The sequence below is a fragment of the Eptesicus fuscus genome, chromosome 16 (assembly GCF_027574615.1).
Source record: "Eptesicus fuscus isolate TK198812 chromosome 16, DD_ASM_mEF_20220401, whole genome shotgun sequence".
NCBI lineage: Eukaryota > Metazoa > Chordata > Mammalia > Chiroptera > Vespertilionidae > Eptesicus > Eptesicus fuscus.
This window is the reverse complement of record NC_072488.1, coordinates 67,321,883-67,338,457: the sequence shown is the minus strand read 5'-3', so window position 1 is coordinate 67,338,457 and position 16,575 is coordinate 67,321,883.

The following is a 16,575-nucleotide window of genomic DNA, read 5'->3' as shown; positions in this document are numbered from 1 at the left end:
CCCTGAGAGACCTCGGGCCAAGGACTTATTTTTTGATTTTTCTTTACTACCCTCGAATTCTAGGAGTACTCAACACCCAGTTCTTTCCCTCCATCCTCCTTTGGGCCTCACCCAATTCTTCCTTTAAAAACTAGGAGATATATTCAAGGACAAACTGTAGTTGACAGACTTACTATCTCCAGACCTAAACTCCTCCCCTAAAGAGGGCAGCTTCTCCCACAGGCCTCCCCGCCTGCCCCTAGAGAGGGCAGCTTCTCCCACAGGCCTCCCCGCCTGCCCCTAGAGAGGGCAGCTTCTCCCACAGGCCACCCCGCCTGCCCCTAGAGAGGGCAGCTTCTCCCACAGGCCTCCCTGCCTGCCCCTAGAGAGGGCAGCTTCTCCCACAGGCCTTCTTCTCTCAGTGATGCTGCTCCATCCTCCCAGTGCTCAGGGCTAAACTCTGTACACAATCAACTCTCCTCTTCCTCACATATCTGACATGCCATTCGTCAGGAAATCCTATGGCTTCACCTTTGAAATACATCCTACTGCCACTACCTCCCTCTACCTCCATTGTCACCTTTCTTGTCTGAGCCACCCTCATCTCTCTCCTGGATTTTAACAGCATCTCACTGCTTCTACTGGTGCTTTTCTTCAGACTCTTGCTAATACAGAGGGTCCAGATACTCTGAAAATGCAGGCCGAATCATATGGCTTCCCAAGTCTTTTCACCTCTCCCAAATCAGATGCCCCACACCCTACAGCAGCCAATGACCCTTGGGATCTGAGACTCTCTGACTCCTCCTCCCCAGCCCTGTGTCCTCCTTGCCAACCCTTAAATGCACTGGCCCATCCCTCCTCTGCCCTGCTCTTTCTTCTGTCTGAACGACTCCTTCCAGTTACCCACTAAGCATCCCTCTCACCTCCTCAGAGTCAGTGCTCCCATTGTGTCCTCTCAGAGCCTCACCCTGGTTATACAATTTTCTTTTCTTTTTTGTCTGACTTTTTTTATTGAGGTGAAAAATTTACATCACATAAAATTAACCATTTTAAAGAGGTAATCCAGTGGCATTAGTAGATTCACGATGCTATGCAACTCCCACCTCTACTAGTACCTGGTTCCAAAACACTTTCATTGTCCCAAATAAAACCCACAGCCATTAGCAGCCACTTCCCCCACTTCTCTCTTCCCCTAACCCCTAGCATCCACCAATCCACTTTGTATTTCTATGGATTTACCTATTTTGAAAGTCCCATATAAATGGGATCACACAGTAAGAACCTTTTGTATCTGATTTCCTTCATTTAGCATAGTCTTTTCTAGGTTCATTCATGTTGAAACATGTATTAGTACTTCATTCCTTTCAATGGTTAAATTGTTGGAGAGTGGGACTTTTTGAGCATTCCAGAGAGGCCGTGGACTATGCCCCAGATAGAGTTGTCAGTGCTGACACCAGGCCAGGCCTTGAGATACGGTCTCATGGCCCCTTCCCAGCACATAGCCTTCTTTCACAGAACACTGTCAGCTTTCTGAAGAACAGGATGACCCTGTGAATAACATGGTCGTCATTGGCATGATCCTGACGTTGCTTGGGAAAAACTGTTTTGTCTTGGGTTACTTGTTCTGCAAAAACCGGATGTGGTTAATGTGCTTAAAAGCGGTCCTACACAAAGGGTCGCTGCTGCTCTCTGGTCTCCCTGCGTGGAGAATGGCAGAGCAGTCGCCAGGTCGCCCGGCCACCCAGCTAATAAAGGCCCCCAACCTGTGCTCAAACCCTGCTTCGGGACCCACAACCTCTGCTCTGTGTTCAGAGTATATTGTGGGACCGGGCATGCCTGTACCAATAAACCCTTTGCTTTTTGCATAAGAGGCGACTCTTGGTGCTTTGTAAGTGCGGCCAGCGTTCCGGGCGTTACAAAATAATACTCCATGGTACGTATGTACCACAATTTCTTTGCCCATTCATCTGTTAATAGACATTTTGGATGCTTTTACTTTTAACTGTTGTGAATAGGGGCAGCTATGGGCATTGGTGTCCAAATATTTGAGTATCTATTCAATCAGTTTTAATTGCATGTCCCTCCCACATTCCCTATCCTGCCTGCTCTGCTTTCTCTAGAGCAGTGGTCGGCAAACTCATTAGTCAACAGAGCCAAATATCAACAGTACAACGATTGAAATTTCTTTTGAGAGCCAAATTTTTTAAACTTAAACTTCTTCTAACTCCACTTCTTCAAAATAGATTCGCCCAGGCCATGGTATTTTGTGGAAGAGCCACACTCAAGGGGCCAAAGAGCCGCATGTGGCTCGCGAGCCGCAGTTTGCCGACCACGGCTCTAGAACACTCCTCACCTTCTAACATTCCACTTCTGCACGTGTTTCTTGTTGATGTTCTGTTTCTCCCACTAAATATGAGCTCCAAGAGGAAAGATACTTTGGTCAGTTTTGTCCAGGAATATAACTCACGTGCCTGAAGCAGTGCCTACACAAAGTTGGTGCTCAAAGTGTTTGTTGAATGAATCAGTACAATGATTAGGTGGTGGAATTTGGGGTCTGAAAAAAAAGTTTGTATATGGATCTGAACAGATGCTATTTATTTTCTACCACATTTTTACATCTCTTTCTTAGAACTTTGTCTTTTCTGTTCTATCTCACAGTAAGGTGAGGCCTAAGTCACCCTTGGGGCCAAGAGGAGAGTGAGCATCAAGCAGGTTGAAGGAGCTCTGTGGACAGAGGACAGACATGAGGAGAAATGGAGGTGCTGGCCACATGAAATCCAGCCAGCAGTCTTAAGTGTTGCCATATGTGAAATGACTAAGTGATAACTAAGGTCCCTTTGGGACTGAGTTTTTATGACCCAGATAATCTCTCCCATACAAATTCCACAGCAGCATTTGTCATCCTTCATTAATTCCTGCACATCTTCATTTGTCTTGGTCAGTGTAGGCTTTATTTTCCCAGCATTAGGGTTATCATCTATATTTTCTATGAGAATTATAAAAAGTTACATGGAAAATCAAGGTACTTAGAGTAGCCAAGATGTTGTTTAAAAAATAAGAACAAAATTGGATAACTTACACAACACGCCTTTAAGGCTTAATATCCTACCTTATAATAGAGAAACATGCAAATTGACCGCGCCACCGCTATGCCCATGATTGGGCCTGCGAGAGGCTGGGGGCAGGACTCCAGGTGGCCTATCCGACTGTTGAGAAAACCAAGATGGCGGCGCCCAATCCTCTTAGTTCTGGGGTCCCAGGGGCGATCGCAACCCTGGAGGGGTGTGGCCGGGCCGAGCCAGCCGCTCCCGGGGGTCCCGGGGGCTAAGGCAACCCCGGGGGGGTGTGGCCGGGCTGAGCCAAATGCTTCCCGGGGGTCCCGGGGCCCATCGCCACCCTGGCCTAAATGGCTGGTGCTGAGAGGGATCAATGGGGCCAGTGGAAGGAGCAGGTGGTAGTTGACCACCGAGGGCATCTGTAGCAGCCGGATGCAGAGCTCGGGTCCTCGTTCTCCAGGTTGGCCTCCGTGGGGTCCGTGTCGCACCCATAGTGGCCGAGTGGGCATGCTGGCATTGTAGCCCCAGCACGAGGCCAGCTTCCCAAGCCAGGCTGCGGAGGGAGGGAGGGCCTCTCGGCTGGGAGCATTCCCCCACCCAAGAAGACAGGGCACAGCGAGGGAGCAGCAGAGAGCTACTAGAGGTGGTGGGTATGGTGGCCTGGCTTCCAAGAGGCTGGCTTCAGCTGCTGTGGCCTGCGCTGAGGTGGCTGGTGGTGGGGGCAACTGCGGGGGCGCATCCGAGGCTGGGGCACTGGGAGAAGTGGGACTGCAGTCCAGAAAGCGAGGCTCCGGAGGACCTGGTCACCGACCCCGGGCATTGAAGCCGCCTCCTACAAGATGTATCCTAGCCTAGGTGTGTGGGAAGCAGGTTCAGGAAACTCTCCCTTTGCGGCGCCAGAGCCCAGGCCTGCCAGCGCCCCAGAGGAGACCCCCGCCAGGATCAGGGGCTTGACCAGTCTCTAAACCAGGGCGGCCATTAGCCCAGGCCTGCCAGCACCCCAGAGGAGACCCCCGCCAGGATCGGGGGCGTGACCGGCCTCCAAACCGCCCGCAGCCCTAGCCCAGGCCTGCCAGCACCCCAGAGGAGACCCCTGCCAGGATTGGGGTCATGGCCAGCCTTCAAACTGTGGCGGTCCCTAGCCCAAGGAGGCCTCCTGGCCGAGGACGCCTGAGTCTGTTCTTGACCTAGGGCCGGGCTCTCCCCGCAAGGGACTCAGAAGCTGCCAGAGTCGAACTGCCAGTCTCTGGGAGTGCATCCACTGTCCACCAAAAAGTAGGGCCATCAAACCATTCAGTCTCAGTGCAGGCACAGGTCCGTGGCTGACGGGGTGGAGGCCAGACCAAAACAAAACAGCAGAAACACCCTGCCCACCTGGGCGGGTACTGCTGTAGTCCACGTGGCCTGGGCAGTGTAGAAAGCGCTACCTTCTCCCAGGTCCTGTGCTGGCACCGCCGCCTCGCTCACCCTCAAGCCCCCCTGAGTCCTGACAGCAAAGTGTGTGGGGCATTCTGCAGGAGTTGTGCCATTCTGGGTGCTTTTGCCCAAAGACACACTTTGGGATGAATTCAGAGCCACATCTCATTTCCCATGAGACTGGAAGAACCATGTAAAAGGATTTGGACAAAAGCTTTCCACATCTCTGTTTATTCTTTTGAATCCATAAAACGACCTTAAAAAAAGCATTCGGGCCACCTAAGAAAGAATGCACTTTCTGGCCAGAGCACGCAGGATTCTTTTGCCCAACAGGTTAAAGGGAGTAGAGCTGGCACAGTGGGAATGGCCCTGGTGCCCTATGAGGAGACCGGGGGAATGGGGTTGCCGAAATTCCATAAGCCTCTTGCCACCTTCTCCTTTGCAAACCACACCATCCAGATCCACCAGGACTGGAGGCAACTGGGAATCACAGCCGTGATTTGGGACATGGTAAGCAAATCTTGAGGGGCCTCTGAAAACATCTGCAACTGATTATAAGACTGGTCTTTATTTAAAAAGAAATAAAAGAACAGCTTTGTTGAGATATAACCCATATACTGTACATGTCACCTAAAGTGTACAATGAACTGGTTTTTTAAAGTAAATTCAGAGTGGTACAACCATCACCATGCTCAATTTTTAAATATCTTCATGACCCATCCCCTCCAAAAAAAACTTCTACCCACTGGAATCACTTTCCTGATCATCTTCCCCAAAATAGATTGCACTTTAAAGGTGGGTAAAGGAAAGTTGAGGGAAGTTAAAACACTGCACAAAGGATATTGTAAGATGACAAAGCCCAAAGTGAAGATCATGTGTTTTCTTTAAAATATATATATATTTTTAAAATTTCAGAAAGGGAGAGGGAGAGAGAGATAGAAACATCAATGATAAGAATCACTGATCAGCCGAAACCGGTTTGGCTCAGTGGATAGAGCATCGGTCTGTGGACTGGAAGGTCCCAGGTTCGATTCCGGTTAAGGGCATGTACATTGGTTGCGGGCACATACCCCGGTGGGGGGTGTGCAGGAAGCAGCTGGTCGATGTTTCTCTCTCATCGATGTTTCTAGCTCTCTATTCCTCTCCCTTCCTCTCTGTGAAAAATCAATAAAATATATTTAAAAAAAAAAAAAAGATTCACTGATCAGCTACCGCCCACAGGCCTCCTACTGGGGATTGAGCCCGAAACCCAGGCATGTGTGCCCCTGATCAGAATCAAACCTGGACTCTTCAGTCCACAGGCCGATGCTCTCTCCATTAAGCCAAACTGACCAGGGCCATGTGTTTTCTTCAAGTTCTGCGTGGTTGTAATGGTCCCCAAATCTATACTAATAAAAGGGTAATATGCTAATTAGACTGGTTGTCTTCCGGACATCTTTCCAGACAAAGCCGCAGTGGCTACAAAGGCCAAGGCTCAGGCAGCCATAACCAGCTGCAGTGGCAGCAGCATTGGGGTTATGGGGGTGGTGCCTCCAGAGGGAGGCCAGACGGGGGTCCAAGGCACAGGCAGTTTGGGGTGATCAGGCTGATAGGGGAGGGCAAGGTAGGGGCAATCAGGCTGGCAGGAGATCAAGGTAGGGGCGAGCAGGCAGGCAGGCAGTGGGGTTAGGGACAATCAGGCAGGCAGGCAGGTGAGTGGTTAGGAGCCAGCGGTTCCGGATTGTGAGAGGGATGTCCGACTGCTGGAAGCTGGACATCCCCTGAGGGGTCCCAGATTGAAGAGGGTGCAGATTGGGCTGAGGGGCACACCCCCCACCCTCCCACCCCCCACCCCCCCAGTGCACGAATTTCGTGCACCGGGCCTCTAGTAAAGTTATAATAATGAAACCAGGGTTGTATTGACATAAAGATCAACATATAAGTCAAAGTATCAGAAAAGAGTTTAGAAATAGACTCCAACATAGGCAGTAAATTAATTTTTATAGTAGTGCGATCATAAGTCTATGGGGAAAACATGGTGTTTTCAAAAATGATTATAGAAAAACTGGCTATCTATATAGATATATATATTAAAGTGGATTATATATAGAGAGAAAAGTACAGAGTAGATAATCTTCATAACTTGACATAGGAAAATAGTTCATAGAATGGATACAAAAATCACTACTCATGAAAAAACAAGAAATAACTTGGACTTCATCAAAATTAAGAACGTCTATTTCTCAAAAGACATACTTAAAATTTGAATTGGCCAAGCCACAGACTCAGACAAGATATTTACTGTTTATGTATCTGATGAAAGACATGTATCTATAATTTATAAATAACTCTTACACGTTAATATAAAGAAGACAATATAGTCCAATTAAAAAATGAGAAAAAGACTTGAACTGAGATTTCACAAAAGAAAGTATATCAATACCCAACAAGCACATGAAAAACATGCTAAAATTTATTAGTCATTAGAGAAATGCAAATAATTAAAACTACAATAAAATCTTACTTTATGGCTAAAATTATAAAGACTAACAACACTGAGTGTTGACGAGGGTGTGACACTAGACCTCCCATACATTGCAGGGGAGAGTGTGAAATGATAAATTACTTTGGAAAATAGGTGGCAGTTTCTGATATTTACCATGTGACCCAGGAATTCTCCTAAGTATCTATCCAAAAGAAATAAAAACATATGCCACAAAAAGACTCATACATCAATGTTCATAGAAGGTTGATGACCATTAGCATTTTAGGTGGGTAAACTATTTTATATCCATACTATGAAATGCTAATCAGCAATAAAAAAGAATTAACGACTGATTCATGCAATAAGGATGAATTCAGAAACAGACGCAGAGGGAGGAAGACAGGTGTAAAAGAGCATACACTATGGTCTCCCATTTATATAACGTCCTGAGAGTGCACAGCTCTGAGTGGTCACTTGGGACAAGTGATGAGGGGGTCAATTGACTGTAGAGGAGCATAAGGTAAACTTATGGGATGATATTTTAATTGAGAAGATGGTTTCATATCTGTCAATCTGTCAAACCATACTGAATTTTACACTTAAAATTGGTTCATTTTATTGTATGTACATTTATATCTTCGTAAATTCATAAAAGAAAACAAACAGTTAAAGAACATCTACTCTGTGACTTGACAATTCCACTTCTAGGATTTATCCAAGATAATTAAAAGCACTGTCCACAAAACACTTATAAAAGAATGTTCATTAATAACATTAATAATTCTAAAAACAGAAAACAATCCAAATATCTATCAACAGAAGAATGAAGAAAAGGCATCGAAAACAGCTCAACAATAACACGAAAGGAATTATTGACATAACATAATAATGAATCTCAAAAATGTCACAAGCTATAAGCTTGAGTTTGTTGCAAATTAAAAATTAATAAAGCCCTACCCCATTCTCAAAAAAAAATATGTTAAGCAAAAGAAACCACACACAGAAGAGTAGACACAGCATATTACACTTATAGGAAGTCCAATAACAGGATAATCCACTTTGCATCTGGAAATCAGCAAGTGTGTGCTTGGGATTATGGGAATTTGATTGGAAAGTGGTACAGAGGAACTTTCTTGGAAGAAGAAATATTTTCTATGTTGATTGGGATAGTGATTAAATGAGTGAGTATAATTATTAAATTCAACAGTTAATATCTGTGTTTTTAATTTAAAAAGTTTTTATTTATTGATTTTTTTTAGAAAGAGAGGAAGAGAAGGAGAAACATTAATTTTTTGTTCCACTTATTCATGCACTCATTGGTTCATTCTTGTACATGTCCTGGCTGGGATTGAACCCACAACCTTAGCATAACAGGAAGACACTCTAACCAACTGAGCTACTCAGCTAGGGTTGTACTTTTAATTTAATGTTAGATATGTCTCAATAAAAAGTAAAATAAAATACTCATATTCTTCCACATAACATAATAGGAAGAGCACTGTACTGAAGTCAAGAAACCCAGATTCATTTATGAAATACCATAAGAAACCTCCACTGGAGGTTTTGCCAATGCTTTATCATCAAACTTTCCATAATAGTCTGTAGAGGTAACTGTCAATATTTTTGGTAAACTATTCTAAGAACAACTTGTCCAGAACAAATTCTGCAGTCTTTCAAAAAAATTTTAGATAATTTTGCCTTCTGAATTTATTTCAATCTTTCCATCTGAGACTAAGAGCAATCAGCCAGCCTTGTTTGCAGTGTCTTGTGAGAGAAAATATGACACCTGAAATATTTGACAGAAGCAATACAACAGCCCCTGCGAGTGAGCTGGGCCTACTCCTGCAGTTTCTGGATGTGCAGAGGTCGAAGGAAGGACAGTGGAGGGTACTGGAAGCTCCTGAGGTAGGGGCTATTGCCTCATAAGTAAGTAAGGAAATATTTCTGTGTTTTCACAGCTAGTATCTCAATTCTGCATCAACTGGCCTTGTAAGAGCAAAATGCTGAACCCAGACATCCAACGAGGACTTCTTTCTTAGGTGTCCATCACTCTTTTAAATATTGGGGACATAGCAAGGTACCCATCAGAAAAACAAAGACAAAAAAAATACCTGCCAATGTGCAATTTATATCCTAATGAAGAAGAAGAACAATAAAAATATAAATCAGTAAAATCCTATATAATAAAGTGGTAATATGCAAATTGACCCTCACACCCTCGTGTCACAAGATGGCTATCCCATGTTGTCACAAGATGGCCACCCTCACATTGTCACAAGATGGCCACCCCCATGTCATCACAAGATGGCTGCCCCACATTGTCACAAGATGGCTGGAAGGGGAGGGCAGTTGGGGGCAACCAAGCCTGCAGGGGAGGGCAGTTGGGGGTGACCAGGCCTGCAGGGTAAGGAAGTTGGGGCTGATTGAGCTGGCAGAGGAGCAGTTAGGTGTCAATCAGGCTGACAGGGGAGCAGTTAGGGGACTATCAGGTTGGCAGGCAGAGTGGTTAGGGGCAATCAGGCAGCCAGGCAGGCGAGTGGTTAGGAGCCAGCAGTCCCGGATTGTGAGAGGGATGTCCGACTGCCAGTTTAGGCCCAATCCTGCAGTCAGACATCCCCCGAGGGGGTCCCCGATTGGAGAGGGGAGAGGCTGGGCTGAGGAACACCCCCCTGCCAAGTGCACGAATTTTGTGCACCAGGCCTCTAGTCTATAATAATAAAAGCATAATAGACTGGACAGCTGAACAACCTTCCAGGCATCATTCCGGACTAAGCCTGGTGGTGGGGGTGAGGCACAGGAAGTTAGGGGCTATTAGGCAAGCAGGTGAGCATTTAGGGGCAATCAGGCAGGCAGGCAGAGTGGTTAGGGCTGATCAGTAAGGCAGGCAGGCAAGCGGTTAGGAGCCAGTGGTCCTAGATTGCGAGAGGGATGTCTGACTGTCAATTTAGGCCTGATCCCGCAGGGATCCCTGCGGGATCAGGCCTAAACCAGCAGTTGGACATCCCCCAAGGGGGTCCCGGATTGCAAGAGGGTACAGGCCGGACTGAGGGACCCCCTCCCCCCGTGCATGAATTTCATGCACCAGGCCTCTAGTATATTTATAAAATATTTGGATGGTGATATGTTTAGAAAGGAAAAGAAAGCGGAGGAGGGAAGTAAGGAAAGTTAGAGAGGTGCAATTTTAGGGAGGGTGAATTGGGAAAGCTGATGAGAGAGGCAGCATTTAATAAACAGCTAAAACACAGCCCAGGCCACAGGGGAAGGCATGAGGAGGTCAGAAAGCAGAAGCATACCTTGGTTTTGGGGAGCAGCAGGGAGCCACATGGCTTCAGTGGAGTGAGATATGGTGGAGAACTAACGCAGGTCAGAGACTTATGGTGACCAAATCGTGCATGGCCTCATGAGTCATCTTGAGCACTTTGGCTTTTACTCAGTGAGATGTAAACCACTACAAGGATGACATGGCCAGATGTGAACTTAAGCAAGAGCACTCTGGGTATTGGAAATACTTTAAGGAGGACAAGGGATGAAGGAGAAAAATAAATTAGGATGCTATGGAGAGAGAGATGGTGACTTGGAACACGGTGTGGAAATGTAGGTGGTGAGACAAGGATGGATTTTGGATATAATTTGAGGTATTACTGATAGGATTTCTTGATGGATAAGATATAGGGTGAGAGGAAGAGAGAAATCAATGATGACTCCAAGGTTTGGCACAAATAACTGGACAAATGAGTTGCTATTTGCTGGATGGAGAGAGTAGATGTGGAACAGGTTTTGGAGTAAGATCCTTATGGACACATCCAGCTTGATGTATCTATTAGACATACACCTGGAGATGCCAGATCATCAGTGGGATATTTGCTTCTGAAGTCTGGAAGGCAAATCAGGGATGGGCATATACATTTGGGATGTTAGTGTACAGATGAAATTAAACCCCTAGAACTAGATGAAATCTGCAAGAGTGAAGGTTGATAGTCTCAAGGGTACAAAAGAGCAACTTCTTGTTTTCCCTATAAAACTTCCCTAAAGACAAATTTGTATTTGTCTGCATAAAACCTTGAAGAAGTGTTGAAAACTTAGAATCCTTTCTCTGTTTATTTCTTTTCTTGTTTTGTCTGTTTCCTTAATTGTTTTGCAAATAACCTTATAGAATCTGAATCCACATTGGGAACACTGCATTTCTTGTTTCTTTGAATTTTGATTTTCTAATAATTGGTTAAGAATGTAATGGTATTGTGTTGTTGTCAATGTCACCAATTGTTTCCACGTAACTGCCAAAACCAATATCAGTCCTCAGTCTTGACCTTACCTGAGCTCTGAGCAGCCTCTATTGAGCAACTTCTTGTCCATCTTTCTCCAAGCCCCGCTGACTGTTCTTCACATCTCCTCTTCCCCCCACCACTGCATAGTTCAGTTCTTGAAGTTCTTTTCTTGTCTATCTACACTCACTCCCCAGGTGATGGCATCTGCTTTCCTGGTTTTAATCATCAGCTATATGCTGATTACACTGTCCAGATTTTCCTTTTTACTTCAGACTCAGATATTCCCCTGCCTACTGACACTTCCATTTGTCTGTACCTTAGATTCTCAAAATTTCTGTTCTTCCCAAAAAACCTGCTCTTCTAATCTCCCTTACCATGTTGGTTGATGACAACTCCATCATTACAGCTGCACAGATCAAAACTCAGGAAAGTTTTCTTACACCTCTTTCTCTCCAATCCATGTCATCCAATCCATCAGCAAGTCCCATTTAACTACTTTTCAAATATCAGAACTCAACCATGTGGCCATTCACCACGGCCCTCACTACTGATCCCGGCCATCACCACCTCTTCCCTGGATTATTGCAGAAGTCTGTAAACGTGCCTCTGGTTCTTCTCTTGCCCTCTAAAATCTATTTTCAAAGCAGAAACCAGTAAGATCATTTTAATCCCTCTATTACCAAACCTCCCCTTTCACTCAGAGGTAGCCAAATTCGATGTGATAGACAAAAAGGACCTCATGGTCAGCCACCCCTCACACCTCTTATTTAGGCCCTTCTACGCCCTCCACCCTCATTCCACTCCCTGGACACTTTTTTCCTCCCTCTTCCCTGAACACCCCAAGCTTGCCCCCACCTTAGAGGGTTTGCGCCAGCTGTAGCCTCCCGCTGGATTCTCGTCCTACATCCGTGTGGCATGTGTCTGGCTCACTCCATCACCTCCTGCTTAATGCAGTCTCCACTCCTCCTCAACTGAGATTACACTCCCAAATTCCGTTACCCTGCACAGTGTTTTCCAGGGCTCTTATTTTATAGCCTTCAACACACTGAATACTTGACTCATGCAGCACCTATATATTTTCTGTCTTGTTCACTTATGATTCCCTGGGGAGGCCCTCAATAAATACCTTTTGAATGAACAAATGAATGAATGGTCTATTGTTGTGTAGCATGAGGATTAATTTCCTTTCCAAATACATTTTTACTTAACCAATCTTTCGTTTATAAGGAAGTTAGACTTAAGGTACTTTAATTACAAAGGTGAAAATAGAAATAGGAGGTGGGTGAGTAAGCCCTGGATTTGACCCAGAGGCCAGAGGCACAGACCATCACCAACAGACTGAAAAGGGGGGTAACTGAGTAGCAGCAAGCAGACACTGAAGGACAGAGAACAGTGAAAAGCCCAAAGGAGGAATGTTTGAGTTAAACCTCTACGTGGCTCTAATACTGCAAACCCACGCATATGCCTGCTCACCATGATTTAAGAATGTCTTAATTTTATGAAGCTTAATATAGATCACATTTTAAAAGGTTAATCACTTTGCATGGAGGCTAATTTACCAGAAAATTCCTCCACCAAGTAACTTCTCTAATGTCTTTTGAAAGTTGGTGTTTATGTCATCAGTGATCTAACAGAAACTTGTTGGAGGAGAAAATGCTGAAATTTCCAGGAAACTACTCAAAAACATCAAAATGAAGATAAAGCAATTTCACACATTCCCACCCAGAATCTTTCAGAGTTCTGCTCACGAAAAGTAAAAAGATGAGTGAATTCACAACTGAAGTCCTGTCTCTACAGCTATGCTCACCATTCCTACAGAGTAGTAGAACCTAAGGAAATGCATCCCTCCCCAGAGTGGGAGTCAAGAGACCCTGTGATTGTATTTAAAGTCACAATTACTGCTCAGACAATGAATTGAAGACATTCAGACTCTAGTGTAGAGTAAGCCAAGCGTCCAGCAGACAGTGGCTGATATTTTCTGACCAACTAAGCACCAGGGTGAAGAAGACTTTGGAAAGTACTGATTGGTCCTGGGGGTGGGCACAGAGCCCGAGAAGCCGAGAGAGTATCCGGAACCTCAGATGCACCAGCATCATCCTGCACCTTTCTTTAGGAACAAGCCACCACCCTGGGAGCCTTGGTTGTGTTCAGTGGGGCCAAGAGGGTGGAGGCTCCAGTGCCCAGTCACTGGTCCCTCAGTCCCTTCATCACTTTTACTCGAAGCCTTCTGAGATTCCCAGCTTAGAGTGAGTTCAGTTGGCACTTAACATCTACCTAAATCATGTGTAATGAAGCTGTCAAAAGATGATAGTGGTCTCAGATAGGGTCTGTGGCTGTTGAAGTTATCAAGTTATCCATCCACCTTAGGAAGAAGTTATAAGCTCTTATCAAAATATCTATGACATTCTAGTGGACAGCAGCTCCATGTTGTGTTTTTCCCTCAGGGCACCATCCCTTTTCACCCATAGCTCAGCCACATATGGCTCCAGAGCTGATTCTACTGACTCAGCCCAACCATTCCCGGGTTCATATTCAGCCTCGGCTGCCACAAGCCCAAGCTCTCCTCAGCGTTAGCATGAAGTAGGAGTTGAATGCACAGGATTCGAGTCCTCCAGGTCTGACTTTCACCCTATGCCACAGAATTCTCCTAAGAACTATAGGATATTGTGCATGGAAAGCTCTTGGCACAGGGTCTGGCACATAGCAGTCTCTCAAGGAACAGTGACTGCTGCTGTTATTACACGCGTGTTACAGACAATTCTGTCCCAGACCAGCTGGAGCCTCCCACCCTTTACCCAGGTCCTCTGCATCACCCCATTTCTCCATTCTCCCCTGTGTTTGAGCTCAGTCCTCAGCAAAAATTCTAAAAGAAAACATAGGGGTAAAACTTTATGGGATTAGTGTTGGCAATGATTTCATGGATATGACACCAAGAGCACAGAAGAATAGACATAAAGCAAAAAAGAGAAATAGACAGTTGAACCACATCAAGCTAAAATGCTTCTGCACAGCAAAGGAAACAACAGAATAAAAAGGGAATCTGTGGAATGGAAGAAAATACGTCAAGACATATATCTGATAAGGAATTGATTTCCAAACTATACATGTATTTCATACAATTCAATAGCAAAAAATAATAATAACCCAATTTTTAAAATGGACCAAAGACTTTATACATAAATATTTCTCAGAAGAAGTTATACAAATGGGCAACAGGTATATGAAGAAATGCTCATCACACTAATCATCAGAGAAATGCAAACCAAAACCACAATGAGATCCCGCCTCCACCTCTCAGGATGTCTATTATCAAAGAAACAAAAGATAACAAGTGTCGGCAAGGATGTGGGGAAAAGGGCAACCTTGCGCACTGCTGGTGGGAGAGAAAATGGTACAATGGCTACAGAAAAGAGTATGAAGGTTTCTGGAAAAGTTAAAATAGGAAAACCGTATGATTCAGCAATCCAACTTCTGGGATTTGTCCAAAAGAATTGAAATCAGCATCTCAAAGAGACATTAGCATTCCCCATTCACAGAACCATTATTCACAATAGCTAAGATGTGCAAACAACACAGATGTCTATGAAAGAGGGATGGCTAAGAAGGTGTGTAAATACATATAGGAGATTCTATTCAGCCCAAACCTTGGTGCCATTCTGCTAAGTAAAATGCGCCAGCAGAGGGACAAGTACCAAATGAGTCCCCTTAGATGAGGCATCTAAACTAGTCAAGCTCACAGAGCGAGTGGAGTGGTGCTTTCCAGGGGCTGGTGGAAGAGAGAATGAGGGGGTAGTCAGCACACACAGTTCCAGTTAAGTAAAATGAATACCTTCTGGAGATTTGCATATAATATGTGTCTATAGTTAATAATCCTGGACTGTACATTTAAAAAGTTGTTGAAGTAGAGCTCATGTTAAGGTTTTTACCACAGTAAAGTAAGTGTTGTCAGAGGCCTCTGTTAAAGCCAGGAGCTGCCGAGTCTTTTCCTTCCTCTTTCTGGAAACTGGCTTGGTTGCCCTGAGAGTTTTGTTGCAGACCCAAGGGGCCTCTCCCTCCACCAGCCCAGCCGCGTTCCCTGCGCGCGCACACACTTACACTCCCAGTCTGTGCATCACCACTGCGGGAGACTCCTGTGCTGTGCTCCAGTCCCTGGGGTGCATTTGACCTTGGGTATCAGTGCCACCAAAACTCTGGAGGGCCTCTGTTTTGCACTTGTCTGTCTTTCACTGACAGAAAACTGAGAAGGGTGGAGGGGTGGCCAGAGACATATAGACCCTCACAATCACTAAACAAATATTGTGAGGACCCAGATGGAGTTTCCCTATGGAAACAGGTATCTGGAAGCCAGACATCCAGGTATGCTGGAGCTATTGGTCCACACCTCCCAACACTGAGCCACCTGGCCAAAAAGCCACTGTAGGACCACACTCTTCCTCTGAGCAACCCTGAGAACAGAGAGCACCTGATGTCCTGCTGAGGGTTCTGTCAAGTTCAAATGAGCAGCCATGCAGCCTGCCTGCAGGGCACAGACAGGGGACCCAGAGCAGGAAAGGAAAGTGATGCAGTGCCGAGGCTGCCGTTATTAAATGCTGCTGCCAGCGAGGTATGCACTTTACAGCCATGTGATCTCGAGAAACCACCCTTTGAGCTTGGAATTAGTATAAAATGCTGGCTGTATAGTAAGCAACGAATGAATTAGAGAGGGCAGATGAATTGCCTGCAGTTATGCATCAAGTAAGTGTAAGGGCAGGGATGCATGGCAGGGATGCATTGCAGCTCTGCTTAAAGCCACAGCTTTCTGTCTCCAATGCACTACATAGAACAGCAGAAATTGGATAACAATGTCCATATTGAGATTTTGGGGGGGGGGTGGAAACTATGCCAGGTCCCCGGATAGTCAAGGCCAGTGGAGCACAGAGGCCTTATTATCAATACACCAGAATGGTCACAGGCCGCACTGGGCGTGCACCCTAACGCAATGTTCAGGACTCAGCCTGGGAATCCTCATCAGGCCAAGATACCATGAGCAGATGCAAGGACACAGGGTACACTGTGCCATTGTGTGGCTAGTGTGATTGACATCACTGTTAGCACGAAGCCTTCTTAGTCTAAATGGAATAAAAGTAGGTTACTGACCAGCTAGTTGGCTGGAGTCGGCTGAGTCAGCTGAGGATGGAGTGAGGAGAAGCCTGCTGGAGAGAGCAGCTGGGAGGGAGTGAGGAGAAGTCTGCAGGAGAGAGCAGCTGGGAGGGAGGGAGAAGTCTGCTGGAGAGAGCAGCTGGGAGGGAGTGAGGAGAAGTCTGCTGGAGAGAGCAGATGGGAGGGAGTGAGAAGAAGCCTGTTGGAGAGAGCAGCTGGGAGGGAGTGAGGAGAAGTCTGCTGGAGAGAGAAGCTG